At 37.1% G+C, this 16,436-nt stretch overlaps 1 protein-coding gene and 1 non-coding gene across 2 annotated transcripts in view; both read right to left on the reverse strand.

Annotated features, from left to right (window-relative positions):
* Window positions 1-16,436, reverse strand: part of PARD3B (par-3 family cell polarity regulator beta) — a 972,625-nt gene that overhangs the window by 843,179 nt on the left and 113,010 nt on the right. The window lies entirely within an intron of this gene.
* On the reverse strand, window positions 1,545-1,692 carry LOC114495829. Its single transcript, XR_003684494.1, has one exon. It is a non-coding gene; the product is annotated as a small nucleolar RNA SNORA57 (small nucleolar RNA).

Here is a 16,436-nt window from a genome sequence, read left to right on the forward strand (position 1 = left end):
TATTCTCTCCTTTTCAAGGAGGAGGAAATATATTTAATCATCAAAGTATACATTTTATTTTACAGTTTACTTATCACTTACTTTCTAGTTTATTTATTAAATAAACCAGATATTAAAAAGAATGTTAATAAGGCCATGTCATTTTTCATTTAGCTTTGTGAAGTATCCATAATCTCAGGAGTCTTCTCTATATAAAGAACTTTAAAGGTTAATTTTTCATTCTGGGATTAACCTAAATTTATTGAGAAAAAAAGGTTCAGATATCTAGATTAGAGCTTTAAAAAAATAAAGGATAAATTTTAATTATTTTCAAGTCTACAGCCTATGTCATCTCAGCGCAATCTAACTCTTCACAAGAACATGTACATTTCCTTTTCCTATGGATGTAAGGGTGAGTTAAATGCAAAAAGGTATAAGTCATATATAAATCTTTAGGATAAAATATACTTTTAATCTTAAAAGTAATCTTAAAACCAAAGTTTTATCAGAAAAAAATAAATGTTAACTTCTGAAATTCATAAAAATTACATATGCATTTAATTGATATATCTATTTCAAAAGATTCCCAGTATGACTTTTAAAACATTAAACTGTTATTAACTTAATAACACAGAAATACAGTGCTTCAAATTTAAATTCTGTTTCTCATTCATTGTTTTCAGTGAAATTTCATAGTCCAAAGACCTGGATGCCAAGGTTTTGGAAGCTTCTGTGCTCCAAAGAAATACAAAGACTTCAACCAAAGAATGGAAGCAGCCATATCCCCAATGAGAAGGAAGGACAAGCTAGAAATTTTAAAATAAGTTATTCATTACAAAACCCCAAAAAGTATTTGGCTACAAAATGGATTTTAATAAGAATATAAGAAGCAAATTAATACAACTCAAGATTACTTAACGCAGCCAATTAAATACTGCTATGTTGCTGGCATCTTTTTAAAGTAACTTCGAAGACTCCCTTCACAGATACTGCCAAGTGTGTGTGTAGCTTTGCATATATGAATGAATGAAGAAAGTTTAAAGCATTCTACAGGTAACTACCATGACCTCTAACTCTTTATTCAAACACAAAGTTTATGCTCCATCACTGAGGAAATTAAGACATAGAAAAGAGAATTTTAACTTACATCGCAAGAGATACTGGTGGCAGTGTTTATAAAAATCAGTTAACTAAAATAAACATAAAGACCTCATCAACTTTATTCCTGCTCACTGTTTACAAGACGGCTTTTCAGTCTAGCAGTAAGAGGAATGGTGAAGGATTATCTGTCTGTGATTTTCAGAAGTACTGGGACACCATTGTCTGCTTGTTTCTCCAGAGCAGTCATTCTGGAGGATACAGATGGATCATAGATACAGCAAAAGGGAGCACAGAAGCACAGGAAAGCAGGTAGAAAAGGTCGAGCTCACATATCCCCTGCTCAAAGATCCCTTCCTGACTGTCCGTCTGAAGCTGATTCTCTTCCACATTGCCTGTATCAAACACTACATTATTTTATTCAATTATTTGTTACCCATGTGCCAATGTGCCAATTCTTTTTTTACCCATGTGCCAATGCTTGAGGACAGAGCCAGTGGACTGGAAACCATGGGCATAGAAAACATGACACTAAAGGGGCAGGAGTCCTTTCCCTCTGCCTCCTTATGTTACAGGGATCTGACCGCACCTCCAACCTCTACCAAGAAGAGGAGGGTTGTTCATTTTTATGACTTGTTCTCCCCCGACTAGAACATGAGTTCCTTGATACAGAAGTGTTCTTCACATTCATATCCCCAGCACCTAAAACTACTTTTGGCATTCACTATAAATTTGTCATATGATTGAAGATGAGGAGAAACAAAGGGATAATAAAGGAGAAAGTGAAAGGAACTCATAACACTAAAATAAAAGGTTGAACCACGTGACCTAGACCTTTTGATAAAGCCAAGGGCAGTAGAAAGAAAGTAGAAACACTCTGGATTGCACCCAATGGCACTTGTTGTCACTTCTGCAACAAGTATAAATTGGATTTTTACAACCATCCAAGAACAAAATGGAGGAGAAAAACCCCATCCTTGCAAAAATAAAACTTACATTTTCAGTAAGGAGTGAAACCAGGCAGAAATTAACAAACCAAGTAAATTATTAAATGAAATGATATGTTAGGAAGTTGTAAGTGATTTGGGAGAGAAAATAGAAAAGGGTGAGGAAGGTGGGGAGCACAGAGAGCTTATATTTTTAAATGGGGTATTAGGTCAGGTTTTATTGAAAGGATGGCATTTGAGCAAAGATGTGAGGAGGCAAGTCAGTGGCAGTCTGGAGAATGGGAGTCAGGTCTCCTAACAAAAGGCTGGGCCTTTGGGCAAGTCCGTTTGCATCATTTATAAAAAAAAAAAGTCTCTGGCTGGCATAGGTCAGTGGACTGAGCACAGGCTGCGAACCAAAGCATCATAGTTTCGATTCCCAGTCAGGGTACATGCCTGGGTTGCAGGCCATGACCCCCAGCAACCGCACATTGATGTTTCTCTCTCTCTCTCTCTTTCTCCCTCCCTAAAAAATAAATAAGGAAAATAAAATAAAAAGCTTTAAAAAAAGTCAAAGCTCAGAAAAAGGCTCCTTATCCCTTACGTGGCCACTGAAGTGGGAGAGCTAGCCCACTGGTCAGCTGAATAAGCATGGCATAGACAAGAAGATACCAAATGGTAGCAACTGCCTGTCTAGCCTGTGGAAGAATGCCTTGCCCCACACCAAGTAAAACTTTTATACCACCAGCTAAAATTCTACTGCTTTTTCAACATCACTAAACATATTAAAAAGTAACTTTTTGTTTAAATAAAAATATTTCCAGAAATATAGAAGAAGAGGTCTATATGTTATTTGCATCTCAGGTGTTCCCTTTTAAACTACTGCAGTAAGACATTCCAGGTGTGACTGGGCATGGACAGCATAAAGAAGGTGATTAACTCTGCCCCTCAAAATGAAATTATTTAGCTGGGAAAGTATGAGCATTAAAGTAGGTAAGACTAGCTAGAAACCCAAACTCCACCCTTTACATGAGAACAATGCCATCAACCCTCACCAAATTGTGAGAAATGCATTACATATTCAAACACAGGCACATATATAGTAGGCACACAGGTGTACACCTCAATATATTTTCTTTCTCGGTAGCACACTCTTGAATTCTACAATGGCAGAGCCATTTCTTTCTAACTCGTGTACTGCTGTAATTCCAACATCTGGTACAATTTATCTTTATCACAGATGTGCAATAAACAGTGCCCGTTATTATTACTGTCCTGCAATTATTCAAACCTGAGATTTACTGACAGTTTAGAGGGCAAAGAGATCTCCTGGGCTTTAAAAATAAGAAAGTCAACAAAAGTACACAAAAGATCCAGAAAGAGAAGTGTCAGAATGCGAGGCCAGTTTTCCTTATGTCAAAATTCTGACCAGGAGGAAACACTCTTCCCCACTTTCTCTCTATGCTGATGACCATGAAATCTATGTAGTTTTGCCTAAAATTATGGTATCACTATACCATTGTTATACTATTCAATTGTAAATATAGAGGAGGAAAAAACCCCAAGCAGAAATGCCAATTCTGGAGCAGGCAAGCAACAACAATAAGAAAAGGACTCAAACTTCACCTTATGAAGAAATATTTCTAAGATTATAGAAAAATAATCAGAATGTTGAAGAAAAGTTTTCTGAGAGTGTATCATAATATCATTTCTATAAATTTATATATATTTATACATCTATTCCATCACACATACATATTAATATAATATAAAAACTGATGACTGTAGATCTGTTCTTTATTTTGCAAGAACATTAATTTAGTGCTTTTTTTTTTTTTTTAAGTTGCAGATAGAAAGCCCAGGCTGGTGACTCATTTGGTTGGAGCATTGTCCCATACACCAAAGGGGTGTGAGTTTGGTTCCTGGTCAGGGAACATACCTAGTTTGTAGGTTCAATCCCTAGTTGACATGCATACCAGAGGCAACAAACCTATGTTAATGCCTCACATCAATATCTGTCTGTATGTCTCTCTCTCCTTCCCTCTCTCTCTCCCCCATTCCTCTCTCTAAAATCAATAAAACATATGCTTGAGTGAGGATTTAAAAAAAAGAATGATCAGTTAACATATACCCATGGTTATACTTGTGAATACCATCCCATCCTTTCTTCCTTGGAAACCATCCCCAAACAAGGAAATCTAAATACAACACCATACACTCTATCTTCCTGAAACTGGGAGATATATGCAATTCAAAGCATAATACGAAAGACAGAAAATGGATAAAGAAGTAATGAAATATCAGGGAGGAGGAAGGTCAAACCCAAGTGTCCTTAGATGGAGACAACTAGCATGAAAAACAAACCAGTCCACCTGGGAAACCTGGAAATTAGAGGGCCCATGAAAAACAGAAGTAGGTGGGGTGAGGTTGGTGGTCAGTGGTCACGGTCAATCTTTGCAACTGACTGGCTTTGGTAAATCCCTCTCATTGACCTGTCAATAGCAACCAAGACTCAACTACAAGAAGAGGGTGTATTCAGCCCACACAAAGGGCACACCTCTAGTACCCAACTTAGGTGATAGGGGAGGTTGTGCCACTGGATCCTACAAGATACTTACTACATGAGGCCACACTACCAAAACATGGAGTTAAAGCAGCTCTACCTAATACATAGAAACAAATATAGGGAGGCTGCCAAAACAAGAAGACAAAGAAACATGGCCCAAATAAAAGAACAAATCAAAAGTACAGAAAGGAAAAACTAAACTAAACGGAGATAAGCAATCTATCAGATGCACAGTTCAAATCACTGGTTATAATGTTGCTTAAGGAACATAGTGAGGATGTGAACAGCATAAAAAAGATCCAGTCATAAATGAAGGATACACTAATTGAAATAAAGAACAATTTACAGAGAAACAACACTAGAGCGAATAAAGCTGAGAATCATATCAATGATTTGGAACATAACGAAGCAAAATACAGCCATGCAAAACAACAAGATGAAAAAAGAATTCAAAAAACAAGCATAGTATAAGCAGATTCTGAAACAACTTAAAACGTCCCAACATTCGCCTCATAGAGGTGCCAGAAGGAGAAGAGAAAGAGCAAGAAATTGGAATTCTATTAAAATAATGAAAGAAAACTTCCCAAATTTGGTGAATGAAATAGACATGCAAGTCCAAGAAGCACAGAGCCCCAAACAAGATGGATGCAAGGAGGCCTACTCCAAGACACTTTATAATTAAAATGCCAAAGGTTAAAGAGAGAATCTTAAAAGCAGCAAGAGAAAAACAGTTATCTCTAGGGGTGTCCCCATAGGACTGTCAGCTGATTTCTCAAAACAAACAGTGCAGGCTAGAAGGGATTGGCAACAAATATTCAAAGTCATGAAAAGCAGAGATCTACAGCCAAGATTGCTCTACCCTGCAAAGATATCATTTAGAACCGATGGGCAGATAAAGAGCTTCTCAGACAAGAAAAAACTAAATGAGTTCATCATCACCAAGCCATTATTATATGAAATGTAAAAGGGACTTATTTAAGAAAAGAAGATTGAAACTGTGGACAATAAAATGGTAATAAATACATACCTGTCCATAATTGAATTTAAAAAAACTAAGCAAATAAGAAGAATAGAGACAGAATCATGGATTCAGACAGCATTTTGAGGGTTGCCATATGGGAGGGGAGTGTGGAGGAATGGGTGAAGAGATGAGGGGATTAAGAAGTACAAATAGGTAGTGACAGAATAGCCACAAAGATACAAAATACAGTATAGGGAATGGAGTAGCCAAAGAACTTCTATGCATGACCCATGGACATAAACAATGGTGGGGGGATTGCCTGAGGAAGTGGGGGGGGGGGGGGCTGCGTGGAGGGGAGACAGAGAGGAAAATTGGGACAACTATAATAGCATAATTGATAAAACATAATTTAAAAATTATCGGAAAATGTATTTAAGTAATGAAGAAACTCCTAGTTGCCAACCACTATCTCCCCATCAAGAGGCAAGAGACATAGTATCTAAAGAAACTGACCTTTAGTAGGATCCAGACTCCAAGACATCAGGTACAGAAAAGGGCTGAACACAGAAGGCTATAGACTGCAAATAGGGGTCTGCACAATTAATGCTACACATTGCCACCCTGTTCCCTCATCCAATCCCAGAAAAACTAGCATCCAGGCTTAGAGCCAACCTTCCTCAGCCACTCCTCTCAGGCAATTAGAAAACTCTGTGCCACCAAAATGGAGGACCCAGGAAACAGAAGACCCAACACAAAAGAGATGGGAAATTAATTTCCAAAATATAGCAACAGCTTTAACATGAGAGCCATGCAGGAGGTTAGGCAGCAATCATCCCAGATTGGATCAGCACTCCTGCAGGGCTCCATAATATCAGGGGAAAATACAAAATTGATGATTCTATGACAATTTTAACTTTATGGAAAATGGTACTGAGAGTCATTTCAGACAACAGTTACGAAAAGAAAAGAGAAAGCATGAGTGTCAAAGAAAACTAAACAAAGGTCATTAACTCGAGGAGAACCAAAAATTTGCAGAAGACAGGAAGCAAGCATCGTTACTCAAGAGCAAGCAATACCTGCATGGTTACAACAGTGAAAATGAGGGGGGAACTCAAGAGTTAAAAACTATTAACTTTAAGTTACAGTTAACAGGTTTACTGATTAGTGCTGGTGGAAAGCTATTGTTCCAGAAACCGGAATGTATGTCTGGACCTACCCTGAGTCCAGGAGGCCGGCGAGCAATTCAACTTGTGTGCCCAGGAAGACTGTAAGTGATCAGGATGGTATCTGAGCCACTGTGCTCCAGGGAACAAACATCCCCTGACCAAGTGCAGATAAGGAATCACCAGTCGGCAGATAAAGAGATGCTAACAAAATCACCACACTGTAGCTTTTATCTGATTAACCTTTTTCCCTGAATTCCAATCCCCTTACCTACCCTTTTCTTCTCCTTCTAGAAAGAGTCAGTTTGAAATGAAATGTTCAGATGGTTTTTTAAGGGTACATAACCCACTGTCTCCTCAGATTGCTGGCATATGAATAAAGCGTCCATAAAGATTCGATCCTTGTCCCTACATATTGCTTTTGGTAGTTACAGGCAGCACAACCACCAACGTTTCTGGTTTCAAAAACACTGAATGTAGATTTAAGCAAATCTTCCGATAACAATTTTGAACAAACAAGAGTGAAAAGGAGAAGAAGTTGTAAGAAAATTGCATTTTTTAACTGTCCTAACAGAGCATAAAGAGACTGTCTAAAATTGATGAATCAAAAGATAGTAATAAATTCATATTTTGAAATAAAAGTACACTGGTATCCCTTGATTCATAAATTATTTAGAATTGTGGAGATAAATACTAAAAAGAAAAAAAAACATTTAAAAAGTTTAGAGTGGCAGCTTCTTAGAAGCAGGATGGGTAGGAGGGTCTCAACAGACCATTGCTTTTTGACAAAGTCTTTTAGCACTCTTTGACTTTTTAAACAAGAAATCAGGGCCCTGGCTGGTGTAGCTCAGTGGATTGAGCGTGGTCTGCTAACCAAAGCATCACAGGTTCGATTCCCAATCAGGGCACATGCCTGGGTTGCAGGCCATGGCCCCCAGCAATTGCACATTGATGTTTCTCTCTCTCTTTCTCCCTCCCTTCCCTCTCTAAAAATAAATAAATAAATAAAATCTCTTTTAAAAAAAAGAAATCAGCACACTATGGCCATCATCTACATTTGTAAACAAATTTTCGTGGGACACAGCCATGCTTACTGGTGAAAACAATGTGTATGGCTGCTTTTATACTACAGCAGCACAACTGAGTATCTTTGACCAAGGTCATATGGCTTGCAAAGGGTTAAATATTTACTATGTGGCCCTTTACCAAAAAAGTTTGCCAAAGCCCTGGCTAGTGTAGCTCAGTGGATTGAGCTCGGGCTGCGAACCAAAGCATCGCAGGTTCGATTCCCAGTCAGGGCACATGTGGGCCAGGTCCCCAGTGGGGGCCACATGAGAGGCAACCACACATTGATGTTTCTCTCTCTCTTTCTCCCTCCCTTCCCATCTCTAAAAAATAAATAAATAAAATATTTTTAAAAATAATAAAGTTAGTTCACTCACTATAAACTTTAACAAAAAAAGTTTCCCATATCCTGCTTTAAACCATGTGTTAGAATTACTTTGATTTTACAATAAAATAGTGCATGTGGGTGGTCCAATTGTACAAGGTCTGTCAGAAAAAAGTCAAGCCATTGTTAATATAATGAGAATGGTTTGCATGATATTGACATAACCTGGCAGCCAAGGAGAGCAGACTGGAATGTGCATGTGGGAACAACTACCACTTCACTGTACCAGTCAGTGGGGGTGGTAGATGCTGTTGAGTGAGCATGTATGCTGTATGGCTTTTGCATTCAAAATGACTGAACAAATAGAGCAACACGTCTGCATCATATTTTGCATTAAGCACAAACATTCCTCTGTGGAAAGTATTCAGATGATTCAGAAGGCCACAGCTATGGGCAACTGGTGTTTGGCGCCTTCATCACAACAACATGCCCACTGATGCATCATGTCTCTTGCAGAGTTCTTTCATGAAGCACCAAATTACCCAGGTGACTCAGGCCCCCTACAGCCCAGATTTGGCACCCAGCAACTTCTGGCTTTTTGAAAAACTAAAATCACCTTTGAAAGGGAAGAGAGTTCAGACCATTGATGAGATTCAGCTGATGAGGCAGATAATATCATGGGGCAGCTGATGGTGATTGGGAGAACTGTGTGAGGTCCCAAGGTGCCTATTTGGAAGGAGACCGTGGAGTCATTGTCCTATGTACAGCATTTCTTGTATCTTGTATCTTCTTCAATAAATGGCTCTATTTTTTATATTACATGGCTGAATACTTTCTGGACAGACTTTGAATTTCCAGAGGCAACTCTCAGGACTTTGTTTCAATCTATTTGATTGTTAATTCCTTCTCTCTAAAGAATAAGCATTCCTGATGGTCTGGACTTAGTCAGAAGCATCTTTTACTTTCCAATGCCATTGATAACAACTAGCATACTTAGAGTCCCCCAACTTTTCCCACCCTTCTTTCTCCTCATAAAGTGATTCGAATATGCTTATTTCCTTTCATGGTTACTATTATCTTTAATGAATAACTTAAATTTCTGCATTTAATTCTATCATCTAAAGATAGCATCTCATCTTTCTTTAGAGCAAAACATGACATCACATTTTTTACTTTTACTTTTCTCTCTCTGCCCTTTCATTTTCCATTTCCATCAGCTCTACCTCTTCTTTGCCTTTACATTGTCAAAGTTGAAAACATTCGCATTCTCTTCTACAATGATAACCATACTTTGTCTATAATTTGATTCCAAAATTTGAAAGTCAATGGATGGTATCAACTTTTCTGTCAGCCTAGATAACAGTGTTCCCTGACAAACCAAATAAAAAATGACTTATTTGTCATATGCTAAAGTCATAACCCCTAAGCCATTGAAACAGGAATGTTCAAATATGTGCTCCTTACAGTTTTCTCATTTTGTCAAAATTATGTTGGATTACTTTGATATATAAGCTGTAACAGTTGACCCCAACAGCAAAAATATATAATAAACTATCCCAAAATATACTTTCATAATAGTTTATATGTATATATACACACATTATACATGTGTGTATGTTCACAAACAAACATGTAGTGGATATAATCATATTCAATAGCAAAATAAATTGTGCCCAATTTTCTGTAGGATAGAAATATCATTCTTTGAAAATAAGCATGGTTGCCTTTGATATAAAGTAAAAATAAGCTATTTTCTAAGAAAATTATAAATCCCTGTATCTAAAACATGAGAAGAAAGCCCAATTAGCAATAAAGAAGAGAACCGTTAGTTTCCTATTGCTCCTATAACAAATTACCACAAGCTTAGTGTTAGGCAACACGCATTTACTATACTACAGATCTGCAAGCCTGAGGTCTGATGCAGATCCCACTGGCATGGAATCAAGGTGTCGGCAGAGCTGAATTCCAGTCTGTACTCTCCAGGAGAGATGAATACTTAGCTATCTTAATTCCACATGCTACCTCGGTTATAATTTGACATGGAACATAACATACACAAAGATTTAGAGAAATAGGAAGTAGATGAGAGGGGTCAAATACAGCATATTGCCTTTTTTTAAAGTTATCCTAACAACTCTAATACTTATTCCCAATTAATTACAAATGAAAATCAGTGAGTTAGAAGACCCATCTCAGAGATGTGTTTAGAATAAAAAGAGTTATAATCTAATAAAGTAACTAAAAGATGTATCTCCAGAAATTTTCACTGTTAATTTCTAAGCCCAGCGTTCATAAAATGAGGATTATATTCAATTTTTGGCCTGACATTCCAGAGAATGTTACCCAAGAAGAGCTTTCAACTTTAAACAGAAATATGAAATAGAGATAGAAAATTTAGGATTAAAATAAGTAAATGATAATTTAAAGTAAGCCAAAATAATATTAATCTAAAGCACAGAGACAGTAACCAATCAGAAAAAAAGGCCAACTAACAAGGCCAGATTCCCTACTTGACCTTCAGTGCCACACCTATCAACAGAAAAATACTTCCAACCAAACTTTCTTCTCTTCTGCTTCTTTGATCATTTCAGGTTGGGGAAAAGATTACACTGCCTTCAGAGCCAATGACATTTCACAAACTTGAAAGGCTTTTTATTTTACACCCCTTCCACAATGGACATCAGTGTTGACTATGAAATCATACCTTGCTTTCTTTTTTCCATGGAAGAATAACCAAAGCTTTGAATCCCTTTATAACTACCTCATTAAGCCAACTTTTTAAATACTTTTTTTCTCTGAAATTTTACAAGTCTTTCACGTGCTAAAAGGCAGAATCCAATGCATTAAAGCCACAGAATAAGGCATAGTGGAAATATAAAGATTCTACTACAAAAGCAAAACCTTTTCACTATTTGTGAGTCCCCATGAAGGCAGGGGCTGACAGAAACAAACAAAACACACAAACACAGAATTCAAGACAATAAGGGAGTCAATTATAAGATCTGTAACAAAGATGAAAATATTGAGGAAAAAATGAGAAAGTAGAAAAAACTAATACAGTTTCTACATGTGTTGAATGTGAGGTATTTCCAGGTGATCCAGGTTAAGATGTCTAACAGGCAGATTAAAATATTGGAATGGATCTCATAAGAGAGGTTAGAGCTAAGACATATGTATTTGTAAGTCAAATGCACAGAGTTAATACTTGGAGTCAAAGAAATCATAAAATACCTGGAGAGTTAGAGAGTTTTATGAAATACATCAAAAGCAGTGCTAAGAGGGAAATTTATAGCACTGAATGCATATATTAGAAAAGAAGGAAGATCTAAAATCAATAATCTAAGTTTTCACTTTAGAAATTAGAAAAAAAGAGCAAATTAAATCCGAAGTAAGCAGAAAAAAAGTTACAGCAGAAATCCATAAAATTGACAATGAGAAATCAACAGAGAAAAATATCAATGAAACCAAGCTGGTTCTTTTAAAGGATCAATAAAATTATTAAGTCTTTAGGACAGGCTAACTAAGAAAAGCAGAGAACTCAAATTACTAATATCAAAAATGAAAAAAAAGACATCACTACAGCTCCAATGGATATTACAAAAAAATAAAGCAATATAAACAACTCTGTGCCCACAAATTTGTAACCTACATGAAATGGGCCAATTCCTAAAAGACACAATCTGTCAAAACACATGGAAAGAAAGAGAAAATGAAGACCATATCTATTAAATAAGTTAATTTAATAAGTCATTATAACCTTCCAAAACAGAAAGTGCCCAGACCAGATGGGTTCATTAATGAATCAAACAAACACTTATGGAAGAAACTATACAAATTCTCTATAGTCTCTGTCAGGGGACAGAGCAGAGGGAATACTTCATAACTTGTTCTATGAGGCCAGCACGACCCTAATACTAAAACCAATTGAAAACATTAAAACTATGGAACAATCTCTTTCATGAACATGTATGTAAAAATCCACAGCAAAATATTAGCAAGTTGAATTCAATAATGTGTAAGAAGAATTGTACACCACAACCACCACCAACATTTATCCTAGGTATGCAAGGTTTGGTTAACATTCAATAATCAATTAATGTAATCCATCCTATCATTAGGCTAAAAACGAAAAATCACATGATCATATCAACAGATGCAGAAAAAGCTTTGACAAAATGCAATACTCATTCATAATAATAAAAAAGCTCTCAGTGTATCATATTAGAGGGGCACTTCCTCAATTACATAAATAACATCTACAGCTAACATCGTACTTAATGATGAGAAACTCCAAGGTTTTCCATTAAGATTAAGTATAAGTCTAGGATGTCTCCTTTCTTCACTCCTTTTCAACATTTACTGCTAGTTTTCACTAATGCAATAAAATAAAAAGTAATAGGTATACGGAAGGGGAAGGAAGAAATAAAACTAACTTTGTTCACAGATGACATCAGTGTTGATTCTTTGAGATTTTTCTACATAGCCAAAAAAAAACCAAACTACTGAAACTAAGAAGGGATTACACAGAATACAAAGTTAATACACAAGTCAATCATTTTCCTATATACTAGCAATGAACAAGTAGAATCTGAGGGTATAAGCAGTATACTATTTATGTTAGCACCCCCCAAAATGAAGTATTTAGGTGCAAATCTAATAAAATATCTGTAAGATTTATATGAGGGGGCATGGGAGGGACAAATAAAAGAAAAGGGATTTTTAGAGCAGTAAAAATAATCTATATGATAACATAATTATGGATCCTTATTATTATCCTTTTGCCCAAACTTATAGAATATATAATACAAAGAATGAACCCTAATGTAAACTATGGACTGTGGGTGATAATAATGTGTCAGTGTGGGTTCATCAATTATAACAAATGCACCACTATGCTGAGGAATTGTAATAATGGGGAGCCTATGCGTGTGTGGGGACAGAGAGGACACAGTTAAATCTCTCTACTTTCTCTCAATTTTGCTATGAATTTTAAACTGCTCTAAAAAATAAAGTCTTAGCCCTGGCTGGCGTAGCTCAGTGGATTGAGCGTGGGCTGGGAACCAAAGTGTCCCAGGTTCGATTCCCAGCCAGGGTACATGCCTGGGTTGCAGACCATAACCCCCAGCAACCGCACATTGATGTTTCTCTCCCTCTCTCTCTCTCTCTCTCTCTCTCTCTCTCTCTCTCTCTCTCTCTCTCTCCCCCCTCCCTCCCTAAAAATAAATAAATAAAATATAAAAAAATAAAAAAAAAATAAAGTCTTAAAATTTTTTTTAAAGTAGATGGCTTCCAAATGTCTAATGAGACATTATTTTTGAGCTCCAACCTGACATCTCAGCATAGATGCCTTACAGATGCTTTAAACCTACAGGTCCGAAACTGAGGGCATGACCTTCCACGTCCTACGTACTTCTTTCCTCAGAGAACAGCAGTACTTTTCCAGTCTTGTGAGCCCAAAATCTAGAATTTGTATATACCCATCTCCTTCACCTCTCTATGAAATCTATCTACAAATTCTATAGATTCTAGCTTCTGAATCAACTTCAAATCTGTCCACTTTTCTTCACTTCCACAACTACTTCCCCAGTAAAGTGAACCACTGACTCCTGCCTCACTATAGCAATGGTCACCTGATCATCACCTGTCCTCTTCCCTTCAAATAATCCACAGCCTTCCTGTGGTCATGTGCTTGGGCTCCTCCTGCTGCTTTCATCCAAAACACCCTTCCTCCTTGCCTGAAATGACCTTTATTTTTCTCTTCCTTATTTTAATCTTTGCCTTCATCTCTCTAGGCTCAACTCAGACACTTCCTCATCTCACATGGGGATCCTTCTCCAAATCTTCAATTAGAATAAATTTCTTCTTCTACCATGCTCCCACATTACCTTGTTCACATTTTGTTTACATCTATTTCATTTTGACTCTATGATCAGTTGTAGCTATGTTTCATTCTCAAGTGTATGCGCAACGTCTTCTTCATCTAAACATACTCCCTCTACTTCCCCACCCAAGACCCCAGCCCAGAATTATAAAGCCAGCATGAGTTCAACAAGCAGCAAAGTCAATTAGGGGTGGTCACCATATGGATAATATCCTCTTTAGACATAAAAAGAATGGTTAGGACTGTAGCAAGTTCAAGAAAGGAAATCTGCACTAGTAGGCAACAAGAAACAGTCAATCATCATTCAATAAACAGTTACCAAACAGCTTTAGGTTCTGTGCAAGGAGCAAGTCACAGTCACAACATTTTTGAAGAGTTTGGCACTTCTCACACAGTGCCCAGATGTTCCCATGATGCCTTCAAAGCCCTCTAAAACTTGGTAAGAAATACACCAATCAATGTCAACGCCAAACCTCACTTTTCAGTAATTTCTACTGTCTCACAGTACAGTTCTATGGAAAAAATATGAAAATTAACAGGCTGACTCATCAAAATGGAACTTGAATCAAATTACTTCATTTTGCAGATGAGGAAACTGAGGAGTAAATTAAATGTATTCCCTGAGGTCACAAAACTGGCCTCTGACAGAGCCAAGATCACAGCACGATTTTCCTGAGTCTTGGTCTAGAGAGTCGGCACTTGCTCTGTGTAAATTAGAAGGGGTCATAGGCACGGAGAGTTGGAATGGTTGGAATTTCATATCCACTGGTTGAGGAATGTGGCTCACTTCCTCTGAAATAAGGAAATTTGCCATTGGGTGCGGGGCCCCAGCCCTGAACCAGATGGCACAGAAGAGCCATGCCTGGAAGAATATACTTGTTGTGCTGGCAGAGCCCTCGTAGCCCTTTTAACAGGAGCCAGACAGCTGTAGGGTGAGGCATTCTTGGGCTGACTCCACCTTTTATATGGTCAATAGCCATAGCCTATTCTCCAAGGCTATACCAACGCTGTTCACAAATTTTATTTATACAGTATGTATATAGAATAGTTTTTTACAAATGCTGAAGTGGGGACTTTTTAAAGAATTAGAAAAGCCTGGATTAAATACAAAGTAAAAAAATACCAAGAAAATCACAGCCATAAACACAATTAATACACTGCAGGCTTTGCGGAGCCACTCCCCAAAAATTCTTAACATTTCCAAGTCAAAAAAAAAAACATTGCCTCTGCAGTCTTCTTTGTTGAGAGCAAAGCTAAAATTGGCTAAAACTGAACCAAGCAAAAATTTACATTAAATATTTACATATGAAGAAGTTCCCATTAAGTAGAAACTTTAAAACTAGTGCCCAATAAACATGATAAAGAATGAGGTAGAGAAAGGGAGAGAGCTGGAAGACGCGATTTGTCTTTGGACGGCCTCACTCCAGCTCACCCTGTGTATATCCACTAACGAGAACAGGAGACAAATTCTGACTCCTTCTACTACCTGACATTCGCATATCTAAAAGAAGACTATTATCAGGAAATATAGCCAAAAGAATAAACCCTGCTAATGAGTCCATATTCTCAGAAGCTATTTTCCTTAAGTTCTTTAGAATGGATTTCACCTGAGCCCATATGGGCCGATAAGAAAAGTTCCTTAAACACCAGAATCAATTCTTAAATGTGAAAATAAAAATAGCCTTGCATAAGTGCTTTTATGAAGTCATTACCATTCAGTATCATGTCAAACAGGAAAATCAGCATTCTTCAGCATATTAGACCAATGGTCAAAAGTTTGCTTTTAATGACTAACTTGAAGGGAGAGTGGCGAGCATTTAGCTATGCCTCAGCTAACAAGAATTTTATTTGCTTTATGTATTTGCAGGCCACAATTTCTACAGTTCATTTGGCATACACAAACATAGTAAATACTTCCAAAGGAAAATGAAGGTATTTCTCCATTACTCGGAAAAAAAGTCTAACATCTGAGCACAAGCAATTGATATTTTAATTCCATTTTCAGTTTTATCACCCCAGACATTTTCTGCCTTGCCATTTACTTTTGCGATTCAAAGAAAGAATGGATATTCAGGAATGTCATGTACAGCATGGTGACTGTAGGTAATAATATGGAACTACACATTTGAAAGTTGCTAAGAGAATAGATCTTAATAAGAATCCTGAAGCACCAATCAGAAAGAGTATATGCACCCCTATGTTCGTAGTAGCATTATTTGCAATGACCAAACCTGGAAACAGCCCAAGAGTCCATCAGTAGATGAGCAGATAAAAAAGATGTGGTACACTTTTGCAATGGAATACTATGTGGCTGTAAAAAATAAGGGGCTCTTACTCTTTGCGACAGCATGGATGGACCTGGAGAATACTATCGTAAATGAAATAAGCCAGTCAGAAATAGATAAATACCATGGGATCCCACTTGTATGTGGAATCTAATGAACAAAATAAACTGATGAGCAAAATAAAACT

The sequence above is a fragment of the Phyllostomus discolor genome, chromosome 4 (genome assembly GCF_004126475.2).
Source record: "Phyllostomus discolor isolate MPI-MPIP mPhyDis1 chromosome 4, mPhyDis1.pri.v3, whole genome shotgun sequence".
Lineage (NCBI taxonomy): Eukaryota > Metazoa > Chordata > Mammalia > Chiroptera > Phyllostomidae > Phyllostomus > Phyllostomus discolor.